Source organism: Sminthopsis crassicaudata, chromosome 4, assembly GCF_048593235.1.
Source record: "Sminthopsis crassicaudata isolate SCR6 chromosome 4, ASM4859323v1, whole genome shotgun sequence".
NCBI classification, from domain to species: domain Eukaryota; kingdom Metazoa; phylum Chordata; class Mammalia; order Dasyuromorphia; family Dasyuridae; genus Sminthopsis; species Sminthopsis crassicaudata.
The window spans coordinates 137,409,529-137,436,681 of NC_133620.1; the positions used below are offsets into that span (position 1 = coordinate 137,409,529).

Genomic DNA, 27,153 nt, shown 5'->3' on the forward strand with positions numbered 1-27,153 from the left:
AAGTACTAGTGAGGGAAAAGTCAAGTAACTGTGAGTTGTTACCATCAATATAGAACTTTAACAACAACAATGTTGTATGATCAAAAAGACAAGCAAAGCACACACCTATGAAGGAGAACTAGAAGGAAATGGAAAATAGGGAGCCTGGTAGAAGATTGTCAGAACAAGAAACAATACGTATCTCAGCAAGTGAAATGTGACAGTAGCACAGAGAATGACATTGAGACATTGGGCTGTCTTCTATACTGATTGCAACATAGACATGAATAGAAGGAACAAATTTGGGGATAGATCAGTTGAGGTTTTGGTTTTTTTGTTTTTTGTTTTTAAATCTATATACCAGTCATTTATTTAAGCACCTATTATGTGTTGGGTACTACTACTACTACTACTACTACTACTACTACTACTACTACTATTACTATGTGGGAGGGGTATGAAGAAAGGCAAAAGGAACTCATGTTGTAATGGGGAACAACATGCTAATGCACAGAAGACATAGATAGATAGATAGATAGATAGATAGATAGACAGATAGATATGTGTGCGTGTATATGTATGTGTGTGTATATGTATACATATGTGTGTGTGTTATGTATATGTGTGTATGCACACACACACACACACACACACACACACACACACACACATACATACAGTATTCCCACAAATAGTATAGGCCAAAATTAGGATTTAAACTCAGGTTCCATTCCTTAAATTCAATGCTCATTCTTCTGTACCATTGCACCTCCCAGTCTTCCATAATAGCTTTGGAAGAAATTTACTCGATTTGACCAAATGCAATCTAGCATCCAGAAACAAAAGTCTAAAAGTTTCACATTTTTTCATATGTTCTCGTTTCCCAGTAGTAGGTCACAGAAAATCTTCCTTATCTCAGAAAATACTGAAAGACAAAGAATCAAGCACTCATTTACAGAAATTCATGGAGAATATCCAATCCAAATAAAACATGACAAGGCAAGAAACAAACTAATCAAGGACATAGAATAAGAGTTTGTGACCTATCCATGGCAATGTGCACCAATTTCATTTATGAGATTTTAGAGTTGAATTTAGAAGCCACTTATTCTAAGTCTTTCCATAAGGCTTCAAATACTTAAGTGACTTGGCTATAGTCCAAAAAGTAATAAGCAAAAGATTTAAATTTGAACTTAAGTATTTGATGCTATTTACAGTAATATTTGTACTGCATCATGTTTCTCTGATGGTAAAAGAAGAGAGAAGATCCTCCTTCATATAATTAGAACACTATCCCAGGTCTTAGCACAATGGCTAGCACATAGTCTCTACTTAATAAATGTTTCCTACGTTAGCTTGTCTTGCACCAGCAAATGTGATTAAGCCATTTAATATGATTATGGAAAAATCTCCAAAAGGAAGCAAGGATTGTTTAAACAGTATCAACAGATGAAAGTATTAATAGAAAAACAGCCTGACCTTTCAACAATTCAGTAATCATTTTTGAAGCACCTTATACAACCTCTGATCTCAAATTTAAATATCATTGGAGTAATAAGGTTTAAATACATGAAAAGAAGATATATAAGATAATAGATAATGAAACACTAGGATAGACTTGACCTAGAATGGATGACTCCAAAACACCTTTGAGTTTTGGTTTGGCTTGGTGGTATTTTATTAAAGTATAAGGAAGAGACTCTGAAGGAAACAGAGTCATCCAGATAAAACAATATATGGCTTCACAGAAATGGAAAGCATTTTAGTAACTTTTTAAACACATTGCATAAAGATCAATTTTTGTCTTTTTTTTTTTTAAGGTCTAGAGTTACTTAATTCTCCATTAACATTTCTCTCTTCTCTCTTCTTCAGAAAGAACTAGATTTGGACCTATTGTTTTCAGTATTTTATATAACAAGTATTCAATTGTACTATCCGCTTTTTGGTCACTTTGGGTCTCTTCATCCCCGTCCCATATACAAAGTCTATTAATATCTTGAGTTCTATGTATCTTAAAGCAATTTCTGCATTATTTCTGCAATTCCTCAATAAAATTCCCTATTTATTCTAGAATTAAATCTATCATTCTCTATTTGATATTTAAAACCCATCAATGGTCTTATCATTACAGTCTTCAAACATTTTATAACCCATACAAAATGGCATAACAAAATTCTTCATAACACATGACGTGCCATCTTCATGTGCTTAACCTTCGCACTGGCTTTCTCTCAGACTTGTCCAGTCACTTGTGTGTGGTCATCCTATTTGAGTAACTGAATTCTATGAACCATGACATTCTTATTCTAAAGGAAACCAGAAAATAAAACAAGAACAAGAACAAAAATGCAGCTCCTCTCCCATACCTCTTACAATCACCAATTTCTTTCAATTCAAGAACTACCTTGAGTTCAAGGGTCACCTTCTATATGATCCTTCCAGCTACCTCTTTCTTAAAATTATTTTGTTTATAGTGTATTTGTATTTACACATGTACCTGTTGTCTTCCCTGAAAGTAGAATCTTTAAATATAAGGTCTATTTAATTTTTGCCCATGTACTTTAGCATGCAACATATAGTATAGATGGCTTTATAAATGTTTGCTGATTAATCAGGTTGATTAACTGGCAATGAAATTAGATTTGCTGTTCTTATAATTTGTTACAATTGCTAGCATTCTTTTTAAAAATGTCCTTTTCCACAGGTCCTGGAATCATATCTACCAACAATCAAAAGAACTAGGCCTGTGGCCAAAAATATCATGTCCAGCAAAAATATATAATATTGATTGAACATTCAATGAAGTGGCAGATTATCAGGACTTTCTATCAACTAAATCTGAACTCAGAAGAATTTAATATATAAGTCAATATCAAAGATCAACTTCAAGGAATTTAACATGGACATATTGTTTATGTTTTTTTATATGGAAATGTATACTATATATTTAAGATTGACAACAGTAATAGGGTAGCTCAAAAGGAAGATTGGGGCAGAATTAAGATAAAAATAGTTATTATGTAAAAAAATCTTTTTTCTTTGTACTCTTATAAAAATATTAGGATTATGCTTAAGTAGTCAACTGGAAATAAATTTGAGTGGGGGGATATTGTTGTTTTCAGTCCTTTCAGTGGTATCTTACTTACTTTTTATGATTCATGTTTTTTTCTTGGCAAAGATATCAAAATGGTTTGCCATTTTCTTCTCCAGATCATTTTATACAGGAGGAAACTAAATTAAAGAGGTTAAGTGACTTGCCCAGGATCACAAAGTGTCTGAGGCCAGATATGACCTTGTATAATGAAACTATTCAAAAGCATTTTTAAAAATTAGACATTCTGATTAACTGTAATGGACTTGGCTCTTCTCAACAAGGCAGTGATAAAAGACAATTCCAATAGATTTGTGATGGAAAGAGCTATCTGCATCCAGAGAAAGAACTAAGCAGACTGAATGTAGATCACAAGATAGTATTTTCCTTTGTTGCTGCTTGCTTATTTGTTTGCTTGCTTATTTTTTTCTTTTTCTTTTCCCCCCTTTTGATATGACTTTTCTTGCACAGCATGATATATGTGAAAATATGTTTAGAAAAATTGCACATGTGTAACCATTACTTGCTGAATAGGAGAAAGGGAGAAAAATTTAGAAAAAGGTTTTGCAAGGGTGAATGTTGAAAACTATCTTTACATGTTTTTTAAAAAATAAAATACTATTTAAAAAAATTTTAATCAAATTTTTTGAAGTTCAGCAAATTGGCATAATGCACAGGGAACCAGGGTTTCAATCTTGATTGTGTGAAATAGTTGTCATTTAACTTCTAGAAACTACTTCATTTTCTTCATTTATTAAAAGGGGGATAGTCTTCATTTAACTCATACTATTATTCAGAAGAAAGTGTTTTGTAAGTACTTACACAGTGTTTAAAGGCAAGCCAATAATAACAATTCAGCAACATTTTATATGCTAAGATTATAGAGGTCTGATCCTCATGAACTTTTTTTCTGTTATAATTATGTTTTCCACATAATAGCTTTCCTCATCATAATTTCAATATATCACGAGTCAGCTTAAGAAATTAAATGGGAATTTGGGAGGGAGTTTTGCAGAAGACACAGATGACACACAATGGCCAGCAGATGACATCAGAAAAGTTTAGAAAATCTGAAATGCAGATATAGTACTGTACATGTAAAATATTTGTAATATCAATATATTTTATCTTTTAATACCATAATAATTAAGACTTCTTCTTTGGTATAAAAGAAAGACCAAAAAATTTTATGCCGACTTTCCAGATTGTAAGAGCACTACAATCCTGATCCCTATGATGTGGAATGGAAAAACTGCACATAGGTTTGATGAAATCTATGTAAATGAGCATGATTCTTTACTCCATGTAACAATTATAAATTTTAGCATTTGTAAAGTTATTCAATTCAAGTAATCTATGCATCAATACAAGTGGAAAATGTGGCATTAATTAAAATAAAAGTATAGAAATATAAAAGAAAACACAGTTCACTTAAAATCTATTTAAGCAGAATAATTTTCATAGCCAGTTTGCTCTTAAGGTCAGAATCCAAATATTTTTTAAGAGAAAAAAATTATTTCTGGTTTAGGTATTGATTGTGCAGACAAGTGTGTATATCATGTGCTCACTAAAAGCGTATGTGTAGGTGTTTTTTTTTTTTTTTTTAATTAAGAATCTCTTTCTTTCCTGGAGGAGAAAAATTCCAAGGAGGATTTGCCCTACATCTCTCAAAAAGCAGTCATGTGAACATGAAATGCCAGTAAAAAGAACCCCTTTGCAAAGATAGACAGTGAACCCATTGCTATATCTTAAATCCTCAGTGCATGGGCATGGCTCATCAGCTCAGCTTGAAACTCCAAATCTAAAAGAAAGAGTGAAAATAATTAATTCCTTCCTCACCCCCAACAGCATGGGCTTTAGTATAAAGACATCCCAAAGAATCATAGATTCAAGGCTGAAAAAATTTTAGTCAACAACATCCAAATTTCTCCTTCTATAGAAGAGAAACTGAGTCCCAGAAAGGTTATGAAGCCTGGATGACTTCCGTCTTCTGACTGCAAACATGTTCTCCATGGCACTATCCCCCATAAGTATCGCCATCCTGAGGATTCTAGTTTGCTGTTTGATAAAGAGTTCTATGAATAATTAGAATAGATTTTTTCCTATTATTTTGTATCCCCAATGTTTAAAAAAAAAAAAACCTAAAAGACAGAGTTAGAAAAAGAATAGAAAAACTTGGAAAACAATAATCTTTAAATATAGCTAGTTTGTATTAAGTGGTAGCTTATTGCCTAAATAAGTGTTAAAGCCAAACTAAGGTTCATTTAAACAATCATCAGTCTCAAATGCAATCCCTACTCTTATTGGTCTGTAATATTTTTCTTCAGAAAATCAGTTCACTACCAATCCTTTGGGAATAAATTATTATTAAAAAACTCAAAATTAGTAAAATACTAAAATCATGATTCTATTACTGTAAGAGTACCCTATGATATTATCAACTTTGTGTGGGAGTCTTGTATGGCACAAAGGAAAAAATTACCTTGAAATAAGTTTCTACTCCCTGATTCATGCAGAAATCTAAAGAAAATCTTTGCACTATATAGATTAAATGTCAGCAAAGCAAAACATCAAAAAACCTATTCACAAACATGTAATAAGTAGGCTCCTTAGTTGAATGCTTCCAAGAGTTCTAATCTCAATCCAATTTAATGCACCAAGCACAGAAGAGGCGATTACTAAGTACAAGATACTGGGCTAGGTGTGAGGATATGATAACAATCAAAATAACCTCCAAAGAGCTTACATTCAACTAGAAGGACCAAGCATATACATGGGTAAATAAATTAATTTGAGGAGAGAAAAAATATGTCCTGTGTGCAAGGTATAGGGAAGGCTCAGGGAAGGTTTCTAGAAAGTGGGACATGAGCTGAACCTTAAAAAAATTTGTAGGATCAGAAGTGAAGAAAAGAGTACATTCCAGACATTGACTGGTCAAAGATGAAGAAATCAAGAAAGAAATATTGAATTCAGAGAACCGCTAGAAAACTACTTTATCTGGAACTATAGTAGATGAAAGAGAATAATATGAAAAAAAAATTTAAAGGTAGGTGAAAACAAGATGATAGAGGGTTTCAAATGTCAGGCTGAAGAGTTTAGTTTCCCTTTTATCCTAGAGACAATTGGAAAGCACTAAAAATATCTCAGTAGAGCACTTATGTGATCAGATCTGTATTTTAGGAATATTCATTTTGGATGTAAAGGATTAAGGTGGGGGAAGATGGGAAGCAAAGAGATGGAGCTACTGCAATAGTCCAGGGAGAATACCTGACCATATGAATAGAGGAAAGGGGATGGAAGCCAGTTGCCTGCTTCTTGTAGAGAGCTTCTCTCAGGACAGCACCTGCAAGTTTGCTAGGTTCCAAGTAAGCTTCCCATATGTTTTTCCCATACTGGACATGGTCTCAAAGCTCTCTTCAGCTGAAACCAATCTCTTTTCTAATTCACTTCACAATTTTTCTTCTCCCAATGCTGGGACATTCTTCTGCTCACTAGACAGAAGTGTCTCACTGTCTCTTTTCTCCCTCTGGAAGAATTCTTTCTGCTTTGACTTTGACATCTTTTTATCTTATTTATAAGCCCAACCTTTTATGGGCAAGAGTTACCCCTTCTCTTTGCTGAAAGTTAAAGATTGATGACATTTTTTACTCAATGATTTGATCACAGGTAAAGTTTTGACTGAAGAAGGAAATGGCAAACCACACCTGTACCTTTAACAAGAAAATCCCAAATGGGATAATGAAGAATTGACATGACTGAAAAAGGAATGAACTTAGAATAACAAAGGTTTTGATCCCCCATTCTTGGAATACTATTAATATATGCTATACAGAAACCCTCCTCAGAATAAATGGGTTATAGTCACACAGAGTACCCTCTCCTACCTGAAAGACTGACTATTGTGAACTAAGAACCAACTCTTAGAGGAGAAAGAAACTCAGCACTTGAGATCCTGAATAGATCCTGAATAGAAGGGTAAGTGAGCTTAGACAGCCATGGTCAGTCAGCTCCTTAATCTCTTTTTATAATCCCATATCAACTCCCATCAAAAGTAGTTGGATCACAGCAGCTAGCTCTAGATCCTATCTATAATCAGTTCAGACAATGAGGAGGATCTTGGTCTCCTCAGTCCTTGTCCTTGTCCCTACAGAAACTTGTTTTTTATCATTATGACCATCAAAAGTATCTCTCTCATCGCATTTCTCCTGACTTACTGGCTTTTTCCCTGAGACTGAAAAACATGACCAATCTTTAAAATAATATTCATTTGGATGAAAGCAGAACTAAGTGAACAATATTCACATGAATCATAATGTAAGTGAAAAGAACACTAAAATGAAACGTAAAATTAAATAATTGTAATGAGCAAAATTGGCTTCCAGAAGAGACAAGGAAAGACTTTCCTTTTTTCAGTAGAGAAATGGGAGAAAAACTGGCATGGAATTTTACCAAAACTGTCATATGAGGCCACTGTATTAGTTGGTTTTGCTTAATGGTTTTCTTTGTTACAATGAAGAGCTAATGGGCAGGAGTTAGCTAAGGAGGAGAGAAAGAATCTTATATCCCTAAACTCCTATGTTGTAAAAAAAGAAAATGTTTCAATAAAGCTTTCTTGATAAATAAATACAATTCACTAGACTTTGCCATTCTGAGTTTTCATCCTATATATCTTTAGCACAGTGGATAGAATACGGACTAAGAATTAGGAACACCTATATTCAAATCTAGTCTCAGATACTACTAGCTATGTGACCCTGGCTAAGTCATTCAACTCAGTTTTCCCAGCTGTAAAATAGGGAAACGAAAAGCATCTATATCACAGAGTTCTTAGGATCAAACTATATATTTATCAAAAGCACTTGACCTGGGAGGCAGCTAGGTGGCGCAGTGGATAGAGCACCAGCCCTGAATTCAGGAGGACCTGAGTTCTAATCTGGTCTCAGACACTTATCCCTTCCTAGCTGTGTGACCCTGGGCAAGTCACTTAACCCCAGCCTCCAAAAAAAACAAAAACAAAAAAAAAAACACTTGACCCAGTACTCAGCACATAGCAGATATTAATAAATAAATGCTAGTTGCCTTCCCTTCTTCCTCCTTCTCACCTTTACAATGAAACTTCACTTTTAAAAAGTAATCTACCCTGGGCTATTTTCTTACCACCCACTCACTTCTCAACCACTTGCAATCTGGCTTCAAACCAGGACACTTGAGTGAAGTTGCTCTCTTTAATATTATCAACAATCTCTCAACAACTACATCCAAAACCTTTTTCTCATTCCTCTATTTCACTTCCCTGAAGCTTCCAACACTAACGAATACTTCTTACTCCTGGATGTCTTCTCCATTAGAATCGGTAAAACTGATTTCTCCAGATTCTCCTCTAATCTTTCTAACCATTTCCCCAATTTCCTTTGCTGGATCATCCTCCATATGGACTCCTAAAAGTAGATATTATTTAAAGCATTTATCTTATCAATCCTATTCTGTCAACATACTCTTAGTGACATTGTAACTTCCCATGAGTTCACTTGTCATCTCTATATAGATGACTTACGACTCTACATAGCTCATTATAATCTCTCTCCTGAACTTCAAGCCCATATTTCTGACTCTCTGATGCATATATCTACTTGGATATCCCATTGGTATCTTAAATTGAACATGTCCAAAATAGAACACATTACTCTCAATTTTAAATTCTTCCCTCCTCTACATTTCCCTCTCTCTTTTTAGAGTACCCCATATCTTTCAATCATTGAAGTTTTCAACTTTAGAATTATTCATGATGCTTCACTCTCATTCTCATCATGCAGGTAATTGACATGTCTTGTCAGATCTATCCCCAGAACATCTCTTACACCTATTGTTTTCTCTCCATTCACATGGTCATCACCCTAATTTAGACTTTTATCAACTCTCTCTTAGAGATTACTACAACAGCCTCTTATTGATCTCCCTATTTCTAATCTCTACTCCAATTCTCCCTCCACAGAGCTTCCAAAATAATTCTTATTCCACAGCACAGCCCTGACAATTTCTCCTAGTCAAAAACCTTCAAGGTCTTCTTATTGATTTCAGGATAAAACATAAAGTACTCGATTTGCTGAAATCTTGATTCCCACCTTCCTTTCTAGGGTTATTTGCATGATTCTTTTTCATAAGTTATTCTAGCCCAGATAGCTTGTTTCTTTGAACTTGATCTTCTTGGTGTCTTTCCATAAGGTATCAGCCATTCAGTCCTTCCTCAACCCTATCTCTGAAACACTGTAAGCTTCTTTCATGGCACAGCATACTTTCTATGCAAAAGTCCTTCCTAATTCTTCCTAAGTACCCATACTTACCCATACTTTCTCTCCCTTCAAGTGATTTTGAATATATTTATTCCATAGTTCACAGAATTTAGAGGTGGATGGAACTATTCTAATCTCCTTGTTTTGCAGATTAGGAAACTATGGCCCAGAGAGAAGTAACTTCCTCAACATTATGCCTGAATTTAACATTTTGTTTAATTAATTACATTTGTTTATAGATTATACCTTTCTCTCCTTCAAAAGTTCTAATCTCCCTAGCATAATAGGATTTAAGCTACAAGGCCATTTTTATTATTTTAATATTTTGTGGGTTTAAAGCCTTAAAACAGTTTTTGTCTTTCTAAGCAAGACTTCAACTATTTTGAGTACATCCTTGAACAAAAAACTATGCCCTAGTCATTTTAGCTACCCTTCTCTGAACCTTCTATAATGTCACGCATATTTCTCCTGAGATAAAGGGACTAGATTTAATCAATAAGTTTTTATTAAATGTCTTTTTAATGTCAGGTACTATGCAAAGTACTAGAAGTAGAGAAACAAAAGTTAAGAAGTGGTCAGCTCTCTAGACTTTTACATTCTGTTAACAACCAAATATAATAGTTCCATTGTGAACAATATCAATACAATTTTTATCACTTTCTTTCTACAAGACCCTTTCTGATAAAATATAGTATTTTTATTTAACTCTGAGTAGATTGAATCAATGTTTCTTGGTAATAAAGTGATTGCAATCTCTGTCCTAGGATAACTATCATCTTATTAATGCTATGTATTATTTTTCTATAAATATTGCAAATAAGCAAAATCTGTTTATACCAAAGGTAATCTTCCAACTTTCTGCCTCTTTTTATTTATTTCTATGCAGAAAGAGGACTCAACATTTCTGCCAGTCAATCACTTGAGAAGAGATGAGACACTCAATCTAGGGGTGAAACCAGAGAGAGCTTCAATCTAGCTTCAATCTATGAATCTCAGAAAAGAAAAGAAAATGCTGGCTTACTCTCAGTAAATTATTGGTGTTTCCTCATCTTAGATTAAGGATATCTCTCTGGAATCAGGAAATCTGTCACTCATCCTCAATGAGCAACAATATCTAGAAACTATACTGAGCACTTTGGAGGAATAAAAGAAAATAGATTATTCCCATCTTAAGCTATAAAAGTGATCTATAAGATTATAAACATATTTTCAGGGCAAATGGCAAGAGAAGATTTATAAAGCAAGACATCAAAGTAAGCAATACTGCACACAAATTAAAGGATAGAGGCACCAGTGGGAAGAGCATCAGGAATTTGAAGAAATGAATTATAATTCAGGCTTTTCTCCTATCTAACTTGGAAAAGTCATTTAATTTCATTGGGCTTTGGCTTTTTTTTATCTAGATTCCAGATTCACATGCCTCCTGACCAAGCCTTGCAAAACACATTCAAAGTAATATCATCCAATTCTTTGAAAAATGAAAATTACTATTTTTAAAAAATATTCTAAAACTTTTATTAAAGCAAGAGACTGGTATGGGATGACAACCTCTTTATCTTACACTTTGTCACTTACACTTACAATCTCTTTATCCAAATTTCCACACATTTCAGAGTCATCACTGGACTGATCTCGTTTTAAGAGTAGCTTCCTAACTCCCAATTCCAAAACAAAATGAAACAAATATTTTAAAAAAGGAAAAGAGATTATGTGACTTTATTTGTAACACAATATGATTTAAAATCATGTGTTACAAGATTATAAAGAGGACAGAAGCTGATGGTTATAAGTTTCTCTTAAAAATCAACATAACTGACAAGATTTAGTCTGACTAAAAAGGAAACCAGGCTTTGTTCAGTCTATATCTGCTCTTAATATTTTCCATAATTGTCAATGTGGCATTTCATCATCAATAAGAGATATGACAAAAATAAAATAAAATATGTTGAACATTTGCCTAACTTCCCACCTATACTCTCAGGAGAGAAGGAATGTGGGGAATTTTTAGTTTGGCGTTGTTTAAATAAACAAAAGCTCACTTTGTTAGCTAATCTTTAAGAGTTTATTGAGCACTAAAAAAAAAAAAAAATTATCACATTGATCACTACTGTATTAGAAAGAAATATAGATTTTGTACCTAGCAGTGCTAAGACAAATTTCAATTTAGTGATGCTGAATATGTCAAAAACAGAAATTAAAATTCAGAAAAACTTTGAGAGCACTAGAAAATTACTCAGTTTTGTTACCCTAGGCAATGTGGAAAACCCCAAAACAGTGATTCAGCAATACCATATTCTCTGAGATTTCTATAAATAATCACCAAAGTTAAGGGACTATTTTAAAAGTAGTCTCCTATTTGTGTACTTCTACCTACCAATTTTCTATGAATTATATGCTTGACCAATTAAATGTAAAGCCAAAAAAGAAATATACCAGTGTAGGAGCCATGACTGTCATTCATAACTGAAACACACACTGGCCATCATATATTATTTATACTTCTCACAAAACTCCCTAAGGAATTAGCTATCTCTGCTGAATTGTAAAGAGAATTAATCACTCCATTTAAACAAGGTACTCTCTAGATAAGAATGGCTTTATTTTTTTGATGCAGAGGATTCAGGAAAGAACTTCAGTATTTTAAGTGATACTTGACTTTATTTGAAGTATTAAAGTTTAAAATTCAACTATTGTAGGACTTCTACTCAGAAGAAAATAGGCATCATGGGAAATTAATAATTGACAAATCAAAAAATACACTAGTTTTCTTTCACATTGCAGCCATCCTGAATACACCAGAAGAATAAATTTAGAACAACTTTAATGAATAAATATAGAATATCTTAAGTGCCCAGGTTGTAAAATAAATGATATATCCCTGGTATGCTACCTCAACAAATCAATGGAGTCAGCTTTTGCTAGAATTAATTTAAAAATTGAGGCAAGCAACAATTTAGGACACTTGTAGATGAGAGTTTTGAGAAATAAATTTGATGACAGTTAAACTTGAAAGTAATAAATTCATTTGTTCACAGGGAAGTACATGGTATAAGTTAGAAAAAAAGAAAGCAAGCATAAAACTTTAAAATAATGAACAATATGGTCTATGATTAAAATCATCTTGCACTGACATTTATAATTTATAAACATAGGAAAGCTATAATTCAAATCATTCCCTCCCAGACTTTAGTCTGTAACAACCTTACCTTAACCAAAACTTCTGTCTTAACCAGTTTTTCTCATGATTCTATGTATCAGGAATAGTCTCACAAAGAGGCAGAGTATATACACACACATATACACACTCCTTTCTTTTCTACCCATGGTAAGCCAGGAAACTGTGTCTAACACTTCAAAATGTTCGACCGTTAGGAGCTAAAAACAGATCCTGTGCAATGCTGGATGTATTTTTGTCTGCAAGCTACACACCCTCATCATGTTCAATTTTTTCCATTGGTGGAACAGGATGATGCAGACTTAACCAGAAAGTGGTTTTCCATGGGCCGCTTGAAATGATTAGCCTGGACAGCATGCCATAATGCCTCAGAGCCACCAGGGAATAATTTATGACTGGGCTGTTGTTTGACCCTGCATTCCAGAATTACCACGAAAGTTCCATAGGAAAACTATTCAAAAGTTTGCTGAATAAAGGTTTACTCACTTGAAACTAGCCTCAGTTTCTTTTTAAAGCACTCTCATAGCTAAAATACATACCTAATGCTCTTTGTATAGAGCTTCAGTAAACGTATATTCTCTAAAACCACAGAAGGAATGTTAGTCATGAAAACTCCTCTCTCTCTCTCTCTCTCTCTCTCTCTCTCTCTCTCTCTCTCTCTCTCTCTCTCTCTCTCTCTCTCTTGAGAGCAACCCTTAAAAATAATTTTATAATTTTGCAAAATGATACCGTGTATAAGCAAACTCTGTGTTCATTTCAAAGTTATTTCAATTTTAAGTTAGCTTGAACTGCAGTGCCCTATGCTGGAAGATCTTGTTACCCTCTACATAATTTTTCTACTTAATAAAAAGTAAATTAAAGCACAAATTTTTCTAAAGATACCTATAATTCAGCTATTTCAGGTTTTCTCACTTTTTTCTAATTAAAATCATTTAGCCTAAAAAAATCCTAAAATTAATTATTTTTCAACCACAATAGCTCAATGCTAAGAGTGGTGGGCTAGGGTGGATAAGACCACCTAGAGTAAGATGAGACAAGAAGGAAAAGGTCTACAAGAATTTTTAAGATACATACTTTTAATCTAATTTTAAACACAATAATAAAGTTGAAAAATTTATGAGTCTACCAAAATATTTAATACTTTACCAACTCATGGTAGGAGGAAAAAGCAACAACAGCTTTTATGATAATGCACTATTATATAGATATACATATATATATATTATGTTTATTCTATGTTTTTAGAATTTTGTAGAGTTTTGGGGAAGAGGTTTTTTGGGGGTTGGTTTTTTTTAAGGAATATATCACTTTTCCGTCCTATTCAATTCTAGGCGCAACTCAACTGTTCATCTACAATACCTTTCTAAGGCACATGCATTGGCATACCAAATCAATAGATTTACCTTCCAACTGCATAGCATATATCTCAACATTAGGTTTCTCATCCATTCAATTTTTTCAATATAGGTTTTTAGAGCTCTCTCTCTTTGAATAAGTGAAGACCAAGCTAGACAGCGCAATAATTTCTAAATCTTAATGAAATCAGCACAATATCATCAGCAAACAGGATTTAAGAAACTTCATTTAATCATTTATAGATATTTAAAGATATTTCTTCTTTTTGGACTCTACACAAGACATCCTCCATGCCTAATAATGACATATGGTTCCACATATTAGAATACAAAGTTTCTGAAGAATCAAAAATGTGAGTGAATGAAAAGATAACAGAGAGAGTGCAAACAGGCTATAAATATACTGAACAATAATTACCTTACACAAAAAGGATAATAAGTGATTTTTTGTTTGTTGTTTTTTGTTGTTTCTGCATTATTCCTGAAAATTTTACTAAAATGGAATTCCCAATGAAAAAACTCCCTCTATCCCTGTACATCAGCATTTGTTCTTCAATTGTCTTAATGTAATTCTGACCAGTAGATATGTAAAATATATCCTACTAAACCTTCAAAAGTCAAGAGTGTTCATAATTGTGAGCTATTGACAACATTCTTGATGCTTTAGAATTTGTTATTATTATTTAGTTTCTTTTTTTTATCAGTGAAGTAAAACAAGTCAAAAATCAGTTAACAGTGAACTGAACCTTCTCTGTAGAGAAGTTCTGAAGGCTCAGAGCAAACAAGAGTAAAACATTCTCAGTATTCTTCCTTAAATGACAATGATTGCAATTTTTCCCGTTCATAAAATGGGGGTCATTCCAAGATAATGCTATAAGACACGCAACTTAACCCCTTGCTGAAATAAACTCTCTAGGAAAAAAATCACAAAGAATTACTTTGATTTTTGCCTCAACTAACTGCTTAAGTTACTCAAATGCTTCATCATTTCTTTAAAGCCTACATTTGAGTTTAATAAGGCAGATATTGAGTGAAGTAATCCTATAGATAAACACATGCCTAGTAGTCACCATAATTTTTTCCTAACATTTTACACGCCCTGAACCCCAAATGCTTATCCTGCTTCTTTTTTTTAAGAGGGCAGAAGAGACTTGTTTGGTAGGAATGGGTTAGAGGTGCAGGTAAAAGAAAGGGAGGAAAGAATAGTAATACATCCATATAACTTAAAGCAATCTGAGGATCACTTCTTAGAGCTATCAAAGTAGAAATTGTCTTTAAAAGGACAATAAAAGAACTTCAAAAATGAATTAATTTTGAAATGATATGTATGATTATTTAAATGAAAGCAATTACAATTATTCAAATGCATTTCATCTTTGCATGAAAAACCCACATTCAAAAAATCTGAAAACCATTATTAGAATCTGATATTAATCACTTTAGGACTCCAAAAAAAAAGGGCAATATTATAAAAACAGTCTATCAAATGTTCTTTTAAATTAATAGACAATAACCTAATCTATTTGTTTTCCATAGGGGAAAACATAAAAAGAATAAACAACTGTCACTGAAGCAAAATTCCAAGAGATATGATATCCCATAAATGTAATAAAACAACTCTGATGCATTCATACAAATGAAAGATTTAATGATAAGCAAAAAATGTAAAAATACATTAATGAAAAATAAGATGCTTATCTTATACTTTATGATTCTTAAAAAATAGTCCAATAGCTGGGCTATATATTCTGGGCTAAAAGAAAACACAATTCAGGAAACAATATTGCAGAATTTTCCCCATTTAAAGCAAGACAATTCTGGAAACACATTAAGCATATTGACATTTCATCTGAGTAAATGATAATAGCTTCTGAAATTTTATTCTCAGTGGAAAACATTTTTTTAAATTTAGGTCACAAGGTCCAAAGACAATCAGCTTTTTTTCTGAAATCAAGTATTTCAAATAGATCTTGCTTTCATGTTCAAAGAGGATACTACTAGAAGATTTAATTATCCTTGTACATAAGTATGATTTAAAATTCTATTATCTGTTATGAACAGAATACAGGTATAATCTGTAGTTCAGTCTATATTTTTCATGAGATTGCTCTGTCTTTGCCTTTTGGACTCTTTGATACCTTTGTTGGTGATGTGGTATCCTATCTTTCATTACTATATATCAACAAGATCTGCTAGTTATTAGTAACTATGATGAAATTACAATTTTTGTCAGTTTCCAGTGGTAGTTCCTCTATCCATGCTTTCACCATCAATCCAAAGTGGCTTATCTAGGAAGAATTGCTTGGGATCCATTCTTGACGTTCATTTTCAATTTACATTTAAAATCCAAAGGAACTCATCTCACACCTATCAGACTGACTAAGATTATAGGAAAAGATAATGATTAATGTTGGTGGGGATGTGGGGAAAATGGAACATTAATGCATTGTTGGTAGAGTTGCGAACTGATTCAACTGATTCTGGAGAACAATTTCAAATTATGCCCTATCAAACTGTTCACACTTTTTGATCTAGCAGTATCATTACTGGATCTATATCCCAAAGAGATCATAAAAGAGGGGAAAGGACCCATAATGTACAAAAATGTTTGTAGCAGTTCTTTTTGTAGTATCAAGAAATTGGAAAATGAATGGATGCCCATCAATTGGAGAATGGCTGAACAAGTTACAGTATATGAATGTAATAGTATATTATTGTTCTATAAGATATAATGACCAGACTAATTTCCAAAAAGTCTGGAAAGTGAAGTGAGTAGAACCAAGAGTACATTGTATATAGTATTAGAAAAATTACATGATGATCAGCTGTGATGGATTTGGCTCTTTTCAACAATGAAATGATTCAAGGCAATTCTCATATACTTGGGAGAGAAAATGCCATCCACCTGCAGAGAGAGAACTATGGAGACTGAATACAGATCAAAGCACTTTATTTTCACCTTTTTTTGTTTGCTTTTTTCCTCATGATTTTCCCTTTTGTCCTGAATTTTTTTACAACATGATTAATGGAAATATATTTTAAATTATTGTATATGTATAACCTATATCAGATTGCTTAGTGCCTTGGGAAGGGGAGCAGTAAGAAAGAGAAAAAATTGCAACTCCAAATTTCAAAAAATGAATGCTGAAAAACATTTTTATATGAAATTAGAAAAATAAGATACTACTGAAATTTTTAAAAATGGTACTTATTTACAGGCAGAATAATATTAATGCTATTGTGTTAGCTATAGTTTGGGGTTTAGGTAATGGTGGTAGTGATAACAATAGTATTATTAACAACAACAATAGGAAACACAGAGTGCTTTTTCCAGATTAAAAGTGCCTTAAATACATTGAAGTCTCAAAACAATCTTGTGAGATGGTTACTATGGATATTATTATCCCGTTTTAGGAACCAAGGCTCGGATAGATCATAAAAAAGTCTTGCTTCCTATTTTGAGCAACATGAAGAGGATCTTTAGTGTTTATGTTTTAGAAAACTCCAACTATCATCGGTGAAATTCTGTCAGTCATATTACAAGTTAGAAACAATTTCTGCTGTCATATGTCTTTAGCCTATGCTAGAGCTTGCTAACAACAACCAATTATTTGATATTTATTAAATGCCAAGAAGTGAGCTAGGCATTGTGAATATAAATCCTACATAAAAGCCCCTACCCTCAAAAAGCTTACAATCTACTAAGAGAAACAACACATACAGATATAAGTGAACACAAATAATCCAGTAAATACAAAGTAATTTGGAGTCAAAATGTTAGTTTGATGAAACTGTGGAGTGTATGGGACAGGATAAAGTATAATGAAGTGGACATAAATTATGAATAGTATATGGTTTGATCGTAAGAGTCAAGAAGGAACCATTAAATTTTATTGAAAAGGAAATCTGTTTTTTAGGAATATAATTGGTAACTCTATCAATCCATGCCTTGGGAAAGGGTGGGAGCTGGAGTTAGACTTTTTTTTTCAGGATAAAAGCTCTTATTTATGATATTTTATGATAAAAACAAGAATTCTTAATCACATAAAATGCCACAAAACAAAATTTATATTTTGCAGCTCCAGGCATAAGTTAGACTACATGAATTCAGAGGTTCCTTACAATTCTGAGATTCTCTACCAGGTCTTAGGCCTGGCACATTTATTTCTTAGTGCCTTGATGTGACTCAGGAGTATTCTTTGATCTACTTGGGGCCATGAAGTCTAGGAAAGGCCTGAGGAGAACAATAAGGCAAGATAAATGAAACCCAGGCTAAATCTAAACATGGAACAGTTATCATCATACCAATTTAGCACATCTTAATCAATATTTGGAAGATTGGATTAATTGTTTTCTATATTTAGAAAGAGTTAAATAAGTAAAATAAAGCAGGACTTTATATGATCATACAATTAGAATTGGAAGCGGCGTTGAAGATCATCTAGTTTGTCTTTTTAATTTTAAGGATGAGGAATCTGAAGCTGAGAAAGATTGTTATTAGACCAAAATCATACTGAATCAGAATTTGAATGTAGATCCACAACTTTTAATCAAACATTTTTTCTACTGCACAATAAAGAAAAAACTTATATTTTATCTAGTTAAAATGATAAAATACTAAATATATCAAAGGAAGTTATTGAGATATTATATTCAAGAATAACAAATATTCATGAATAAAAGCTACAACTACTAGACCTAAATAATTAGTTTAAACCCCTCATCCCCAAATATAAGAGAATGAAATGCATTATTTTCCCAGATTCCTTAAAAATCTATTATGTGCCGATGGTAACCAAAAGGACTCTAGCTGTTGGTATAAAAGATATAGACTTAAAATAAAGTGGAACAGATGACAAAAACAAGAGTCAGGCCATGATCCTGTTTCGAATTCAACTTCCTACCTAGTGCAGGAATTAGTGTTACAGCATATCCAACAAGTGACATGTTCTCCTTTAATATCACTGTAACAAGGAGCACCTGGTATATGTTTTTTTAATCACCTGGTATATGTTTTTTAATTTACTTCTCTGGATAGTTATCATATTGAATTAAAACTTATAATTTTATAACTCCTATTCCACTGGTCACAGTTTGGTACTCAAGAGCAACATAGTTCTCATTTGCTCCATCTAAATATCTGAAGTCAATTAATAGGCTATCCCTAATCTACCGAACCTCTACCTACCCCCTCAAAAAATTTTTACGTTCGGAGATCTGCTTTCTTTCAGCACATGAGTTTTGTGGGAAAATTATGCATAATTTCACATGTGGTTTCTTAATGGAGCCTGGGGATGGAAATAAGGGAAAGGATCAAGAGCTCAAAAGTTTTAAAAACAAATGTAAAAAAATTATATAAAATGTAATTGGGGGAATATTTAATTAATTGATTGATTGATTTTATTTTTTAAAGATGTGAACAATTAAAGTGTTACCTATCAATCCTTTCCAGCACAACAAAAGGTAGCTAATATCATAAATTATCATTAGCAAAAACTCAGTGCAAAATAGAAATACACACAAATTTTAAAAAGCTGATTGATCCTTTCAAATACCCTAAGAGTAAAATTGAGGGCCATTTTTACAAACAGATTTTCAATCTGTAAAATGTTGACACTGATGCTTGTTCACAAATAACTAGTAGCCATACAACTTAGGATCTTAAGAAAGGAAATACAGCTGCTATGTCTTCATAGGAAATTTTCTTCTTTTTCTTGCCATCACAAGGAAGTTTGTAAGGGAAGTAAATTGAATTCAATGTGAGTTATTTAGAAGTCTCAAAACAAGAATTAGGGCTGATCTGTTTCTCCAGTGAAATCATTTTCTGATTTCCAAGACTAAGATCAGTCACTACAAACACTAATAGCATGGTTTCTCCTTAGTGGTTTTTTTTTTTTTTTTAATTTGCATTATCATTTTAGTTGTATAAATTGTTTTCTTTGCTTACTTCATTCTGCATTAGTACATTCAAGGCTTCCTATATATCTTGTAATTTTTCATATTTGTTATTTCTTTGTGTATAATATTCCATTCCATTTATCTAAAAGTTTGTTCAGCCATTCTCCAATCAGTGGACACCTACTTTGTTTCTATTTTATTTGTTTCTGTTTTATTAACACAAAAAGAGCCACAGTGACACTTTTCTGTTTTTGACATTCTAGAAGGAGATTCCTCATAATAAGATTACCACATCAAAAAGCATTAAGAATTCAGTGAATTTTATTTCATAACTTCAAAAGTTATTTTCCAGAATGGATGATCCAATTCACAACCTTTCCCCCAATATATCAGTATACCTGTCACCATACAACCTCTGCAACATTAATTTATCATCTTTGCCAATTTGTCAGACACATGGTTAGATTTCAAAGTTATTTAAATTTATATTTCTCTTAATGATGTAAATTACTGGAGAGGCGGAGGCAAGATGGTGGAAAGGACACACACTTCATTCTGAGCTCCCGCACTTACTAATTACATAATTCAGCCTCAGAAACAGTGCTTGATTGATAAAATCCTGAAATATTGGGAGTACAACAAATTACCAGAAGCCAATAACTTGGAAGATCACAAGAAAAGGTCTGTCTTGATCGGGTGGAAGGAGGCCAGCACAGGCAGGGAAGCAGAACATGGAGGCTAGCCCACACTGAGTGGACAGGGATTGGGAGGAGGCAGTCTTCATGGATAGAGAATTTGCAGGGAAGACTCTACCATGGGTTGGCTGCTCTGCTTTGGTGGCAAAGCAATAGATTGGCAGAGAAGCTACACAAATGCTAAAGGTAGAGTGTAGCCCTAAACACCTAAATTTAACAGGACCTGGCCATACCCACCCAGCACCAAAAGTGTCTCAGCACAACTACCAGGCAACTGCATAGCCACATTCTGGTAGCTTGGGGTTCTGCCCAGGGCAGTGACACTTCCGGCACAGGGAAGCTCTTGCCAAGGCAGTAGCACTTTCACTGAGTGAAGCTCTTGCCAGGGCAGTAACACTTCCGCAGCAGCGTGGCCACTCTTCACAGACCATTCAAGAACAGCTACTGTCCATCTATCCCTGTCCTTTAGAGGAAGCTGAGAACCTTCTTGTCCTGAAGGCAGACCTAAGGGTTTTTTTTAAAATGAATAAAAAAGCCAAGCAAGTTCTAACTATAGATAGCTTCTATACAGAAAGAGCAGACTTCCAACCCTGAGGAGATTGATAGCAGACAATCTCAAGACAAAACCCCAAAAAGGAATATAGCCTGCCCCCATCACACAAGGCTCTTCTAGAAAAAATTAGAAAAGACATTAAAAGAGAGCTAGAAGAAAAATGGGGAAAGGAAAGAGAAGATCTGCAAGAGAGTATGGAAAAAGCATATAACTCACTAAAAGAAAAATTTGATAAAGTGAAAAAAAAAAAAATTCCTGAAATGTGAATTAGAAAAGGTAAAGAACTCCCAGAAAAATAGGATTTGTGAATTGGAAAAAATAAAGAATTCCCAGGAAAGTAGAATTTGTGAATTGGAAAAAGAAAATAACTCGTTAAAAAAAAAAAAAATTAGTGAAATGGAAAAAAGTTCCATAGAGAAATTCATTTAAAAACTCAATTGGACAATTACAAAAAGAAGTTAAAAAAAAAACTTAATGAAGAAAATAACTCATTAAAAATCAGAACTGAACAAACAGAAATGAACGATTCCATTGAGACACCAAGAATCAGTCAAGCAAAACCAAAAAAATGGAAAAAATAGGGGAAAAAATGTTAAATATCTACTTGGAAAAACAACAGACCTGGAAAATACATCAAGGAGAGATAATCTGAGGATTATTGGACTTCCTGAAAATTATGATTAAAAAAAGAGGCTAGACACTATTTTACAAGAAATCATCAAAGAGAACTGCCAAGATATAATAGAATCAGAAGGTAAAATAGGCATATTCATTGAATACCTTCTGAAAGAGACCCCAAAATAAAAATTCCAAAGAATATTGTGGCTAAATTTCAGAACAATCAGACTAAGGAAAAAATATTACAAGCAGCCAGAAAAAAACAATTCAAATGCCGAGGAACCACAATAAGGATCACTCATAATCTAGCAGCTTCCACATAAGGATTGAAGAACCTGGAATATGATATTCCGTAAGGCAAAGGAACTTGGAATGCAGCCAAGAATAAACTACCCAGCTAAGCTGAGCATTTTATTCCAGGGAAGAAGATGGGCATTCAATGAAATAGGTGAATTCCATTCATTCCTCCAAATATAGGACTCAAGAGAAGCATAAAAGATAAAAAAAACTCTTGAGAACTGTATTTGTTATGGGGATCCATAAAGAGCATGTGTATACTTTAATTTTACTGTTTTAATATAAAAAAGGGAAGTAGAAGTAGAAAGAGGATTGTATCAGAAAAAGGGAAAAGGGGAGATTAAAAAAAGGGAAATGGCATCCCATGAAGAGGCAAAAGAAGCCAATCACAGAAGTGGTATAGCATCTAAATTCCTAAAGGAAAATTAAGAGATTTGCAAGAAGAAATATACAGCAAAACTATAATAGTGAGAGATCCCAACTTTGCACTCTCAGAATTAGATAAACCAAACCACTAAACAAGTAAGAAAGAAGTTAAAGAGGTAAATAGAATATTAGAAAAATTAGGTATGATAGATCTTTGGAGAAAACTGAATGGAGACAGAAAGGAGTATACTTTCTTCTCAGTAGTTCATGGAACTTATACAAAAATTAACCATATGTTAGGATATTAAGACCTCAAAATTAAATGCAGAAAGGCAGAAATAATAAATGCATTCCTTTCAGGTCACAATCCATTCAAAATTACATTCAACAAAAAGCTAGGGGTAAATAGAACAAAAAGTAATTGTAAACTAAATAATCTCATCCTAAAGAATGAATGGGTGAGCAAAAGAATTCTAGGAGATGATTATGAACCACTACCTAGAATTCCCAATCCTGCTAATTTTGTCCACCTGCATTTTGGATTTCCTTCACAGGCTACTTGTACACTAGTTCAAAGTCTGATTCTTTTTGTACAGCAAAACAACTGTTTGGACATGTGTACATATATTGTATTTAATTTATACTCTAACATATTGAACATGTATTGATCAACCTGCTATTTGGGGGGAGGGGGGAAGGAGGGGAAAAATTATAACAAAAGGTTTGGCAATTGTCAATGTTGTAAAATTACCCGTGCATATATTTGGTAAATAAAAACTATTAAAATATTAAAATAAAATAAAATAAAATAAAAAAGAATGAATGGGTGAAACAGCAATTCATAGACACAATTAATAATTTCATCCAAGAGAATTACAACAATGAGACAACATACCAAAATTTGTGGCATGCAGCCAAAGCAGTAATAATCTCTAGAGGCTTACTTGAATAAAATAGAGAGAGAAGAAGATTAATGAAATGGGCTTGCAACTTAAAAAGCTAGAAAAAGAACAAATTAAAAACCCCTAATCAAATACTAAACTTGAAATTCTAAAATTAAAAGGAGGAATTAATAAAATTGAAAGTTAAAAAAAAACTATTGAATTAATAAATAAAACTAAGAGTTGTTTTTATGAAAAAAACAACAAAATAGATAAGCCTTTGGTAAATTTGATTAGAAAAAAAAAGAGTAAAATCAAATTGTTAGTCTTAAAAATGAAGAGGAAATTAGAGCAATAATTAGAAGTTACTTTGCCCAACTTTATGCCAATAAATTTGATAACCTAAGTGAAATGGATGACTACCTTCAAAAATATAGGCTGCCCAGATTAACAGAGGAGGAAGTAAATTGCTTAAATAGTCCCATTTCAGAAAAAGAAATACAACAAGCTATTAATCAACTTCCTAAGAAAAAATCCCCAGGACCAGATAGATTTACATGTGAATTCTACCAAACATTTAAAGAACAATTAACTTCAATGTTACATAAACTATTTGAAAAAATAGGGAATGAAGGACTCCTACCAAATTCCTTTTATGACACAGACATGGTATTGATACCTAAACTAGGTAGATTGAAAACAGAGAAAGAACATTATAGACCAATCTCCCTAAAGAATATTGATGCAAAAATCTTAAATAAAATATTAGCAAAAAGATAACAGAAAATCACCCCCAGGATAATATACCATGACCAAGTAGGAATTATACCAGAATTCAGGGCTGGTTAAATATTAGGAAAACTATTAGCATAATTGACTATATCAGTAATCAAATTAACAAAAATTATATGATCATCTCAATAGATGTAGAAAATGCATTTGATAAAATCCAGCATCCATTCCTATTAAAAACACTTGAGAGTATAGGAATAAATGGGATTTTCCCTGAAATAGTCAGTAGCATCTATTTGAAACCATCAGTAAGCATCATATGTAATGGGGATAAACTGGAACCATTCCAATAAGATCAGGAGTGAAACAAGGTTGCCCACTATCACCATTACTATTCAATATTGTATTAAAAATGCTAACTTCGGCAATAAGAGTTGAGAAAGAGATTAAAGGAATTAGAGTAGGTAATGAGGAAACCAAATTATCACTCTTTGCAGATGATATGATGATATACTTAGAGAACCCCAGAGTCTACTAAAAAGCTATTAGAAATAATCCACACCTTTAGAAAGTTGCAGGATACAAAATAAACCTACATAAATCATCAGCAATCTTATATACCACTAACAAAATCCACCAGTTAGAGATACAAAGAGAAATTCCATTTAAAGTAACTGCCGACAGTATAAAATATTTGGGAATCTAGCTGCCAAGGGGAAGTCAGGAACTATATGAACAAAATTACAAAACACTTTCCACAAAAATAGAGTCAGATCTAATGAACTGGAAAAATATTTTGAATATAATAAAGATGACAATACTACCTAAACTAATCTATTTATTTAATGCTATACCAATCAGACTCCCCAAAAAACTATTTAATGACCTAGGGAAAATAACAACAAAATTCATCTGGAAGAACAAAAGATCAAGATTTTCAAGGGAACCAATGACAAAAAAATCAAATAAAGGTGGCCTAGCTGTACCATATCCAAAACTATATTATAAAGCAGTGGTCACCAAAATCATTTGGTATTGGCTAAGAAATAGACTGGTTGATCAGTGCAATAGGTTAGACTCACAGGACAAAATAGTCAATAACTTTAATAAATTAGTGTTTGACAAACCTAAAAATTCCAGCTTTTGGGATAAGAATTCACTGTTTGACAAAAAATGCTGGGAAAATTGGGAAATTAGTATTGCAGAAACTAGGCATTGACCTACAATTAATACCATACACAAAGATAAGGTCAAAATGGGTTCATGATCTAGGCATAAAGAATGAGGTTATTAACAAACTAGAATAACATAGGATAGTTTACCTTTCATACATGTGGACAAAGAAAGAATTTGTGACTAAAGAAGAACTAGAGATCATTATTGATCAAAAATAGAAAATTTTGATTATATCAAATTAAAAAGCTTTTATACGAACAAAACTAATGGAGACAAGATTAGAAGGGAATCAATAAAATGGGAAAACATTTTTACAGTCAAAGGTTCTGATAAAGGCCTCATTTCCAAAATATATAGAGAATTGACTCTATAAGAAATCAAGCCATTCTCCAATTGATAAATGGTCAAAGGATATAAACAGACAATTTTTGGATTTACAAATAGAAACTATTTCTAGCCATATGAAAAGATGCTCCAAATCATTATTAATCAGAGAAATGCAAATTAAGACAACTCTGAGATACCACTACACACCTGTCAGATTGGCTAGGATGACAGGAAAAGATAATGCTGAATGTTGGAGGGGATGTAGGAAAACCAGGACACTAGTACATTGTTGGTGGAATTGTAAATTAATCCAATCATTCTAGAGAATGATTTGGAACTATGCTCAAAAAGGTATCAAACTGTGCATACCCTTTGATCCAGCAGTGTTTTTACTGGGCTTATATAAAGAAGGGAAAGGGACCTGAATGTACCAAAATGTTTGTGGCAGCCCTTTTTGGAGTGGCTAGAAACTAGAAATTGAATGAATGCCCATCAATTGGAGAATGGCTGAATAAGTTGTGGTATATGAATGTTATAGAATATTATTGTTCTGTAAGAAATGGCCAGCAGGATGATTTCAGAGAGTCTTGGAGAGCCTTACATGAACTGATGCTAAGTAAAATGAGCAGGACCAGGAGATCATTATATACTTCAACAACAATACTATATGATGATCAATTCTGATGAATATGGCTCTCTTCAATAATGAGATGAACCAAATCAGTTCCATTTATTCAGTGATGATGAGAACCAACTACACACAGTGAAAGAACTCTGGGAAATGAGTATGAACCACAACATAGTATTTCCACTCCCTTTGTTTTGTCCGCTTGCATTTTTTATTTCCTTCTCAGGTTATTTTTACTTTAGTTCTAAGTCCGATTTTTCTTGTGCAGCAAAATAACTGTATGGATATGTATACATATATTGTATTTAACATATACTTTAACATATTTAACATATATGGGTCTACCTGCCATTTAGGGAAGGAAGTGGAGGGAAGGAGGGGAAAAGTTGGAAGAGAAGGTTTTGCAAGGGTCATTGCTGAAAAATTGCCCATGCATATATCTTGTAAATAAAAATCTATAATAAAAAAATGATGTAAATTACTTTCATTTGAAATTTTTCTTGTGGAATGTTGATTTCCAATATTTAATCACATATCTTTTGCAGAGTGACTCTTGATTTTATATGTAGCCATCAATTCCCTACATATACTTGATATCAGACTTTTTCAAAGATATTTTAAGGAAATGTTTTCCTTATTCAACAATTTTTCTTAGTAGTCTACCAAACCAATTTGTTATTGCAGAAGCTTGTTAATTTTATGTAACTGAAATTGTCTATTTTGTCTTTTGTGATCTCTGGAATTCCTCATCTTGTTATGAAAGCTACTCTTAGCTTCTTCCATTCTCTACATTTTTAATGAGGTGAAAATTTTGATTTAGTCCACATATACTTTTTAGAGCTTATTGCAATACATAGTTATTATTGCTAATGTTGTTTATATGTAACCCTAGAAAAAAAGGTTTTAAAAAACTATCTCTTTTGGAAATTTCTTAAGTGTTTGGTTAAGAATAATTGGATCTGCTAAAAAAAAATTCATCAAAAGCATACAATCAATAATAAGAAAATGGACAAGTTGAGGATATCATAGACTCTTTTCTTATATTATGCATTCAACACCTTAGACTTTATTAAACAGTCAAATGATGTATTG

The 27,153-nt window shown here is 32.8% G+C and overlaps 1 protein-coding gene across 6 annotated transcripts in view; it reads right to left on the reverse strand.

Annotated features, from left to right (window-relative positions):
* Positions 1 to 27,153, reverse strand: part of TIAM2 (TIAM Rac1 associated GEF 2) — a 281,831-nt gene that overhangs the window by 153,708 nt on the left and 100,970 nt on the right. The gene's annotated exons all lie outside the window — the stretch shown is intronic.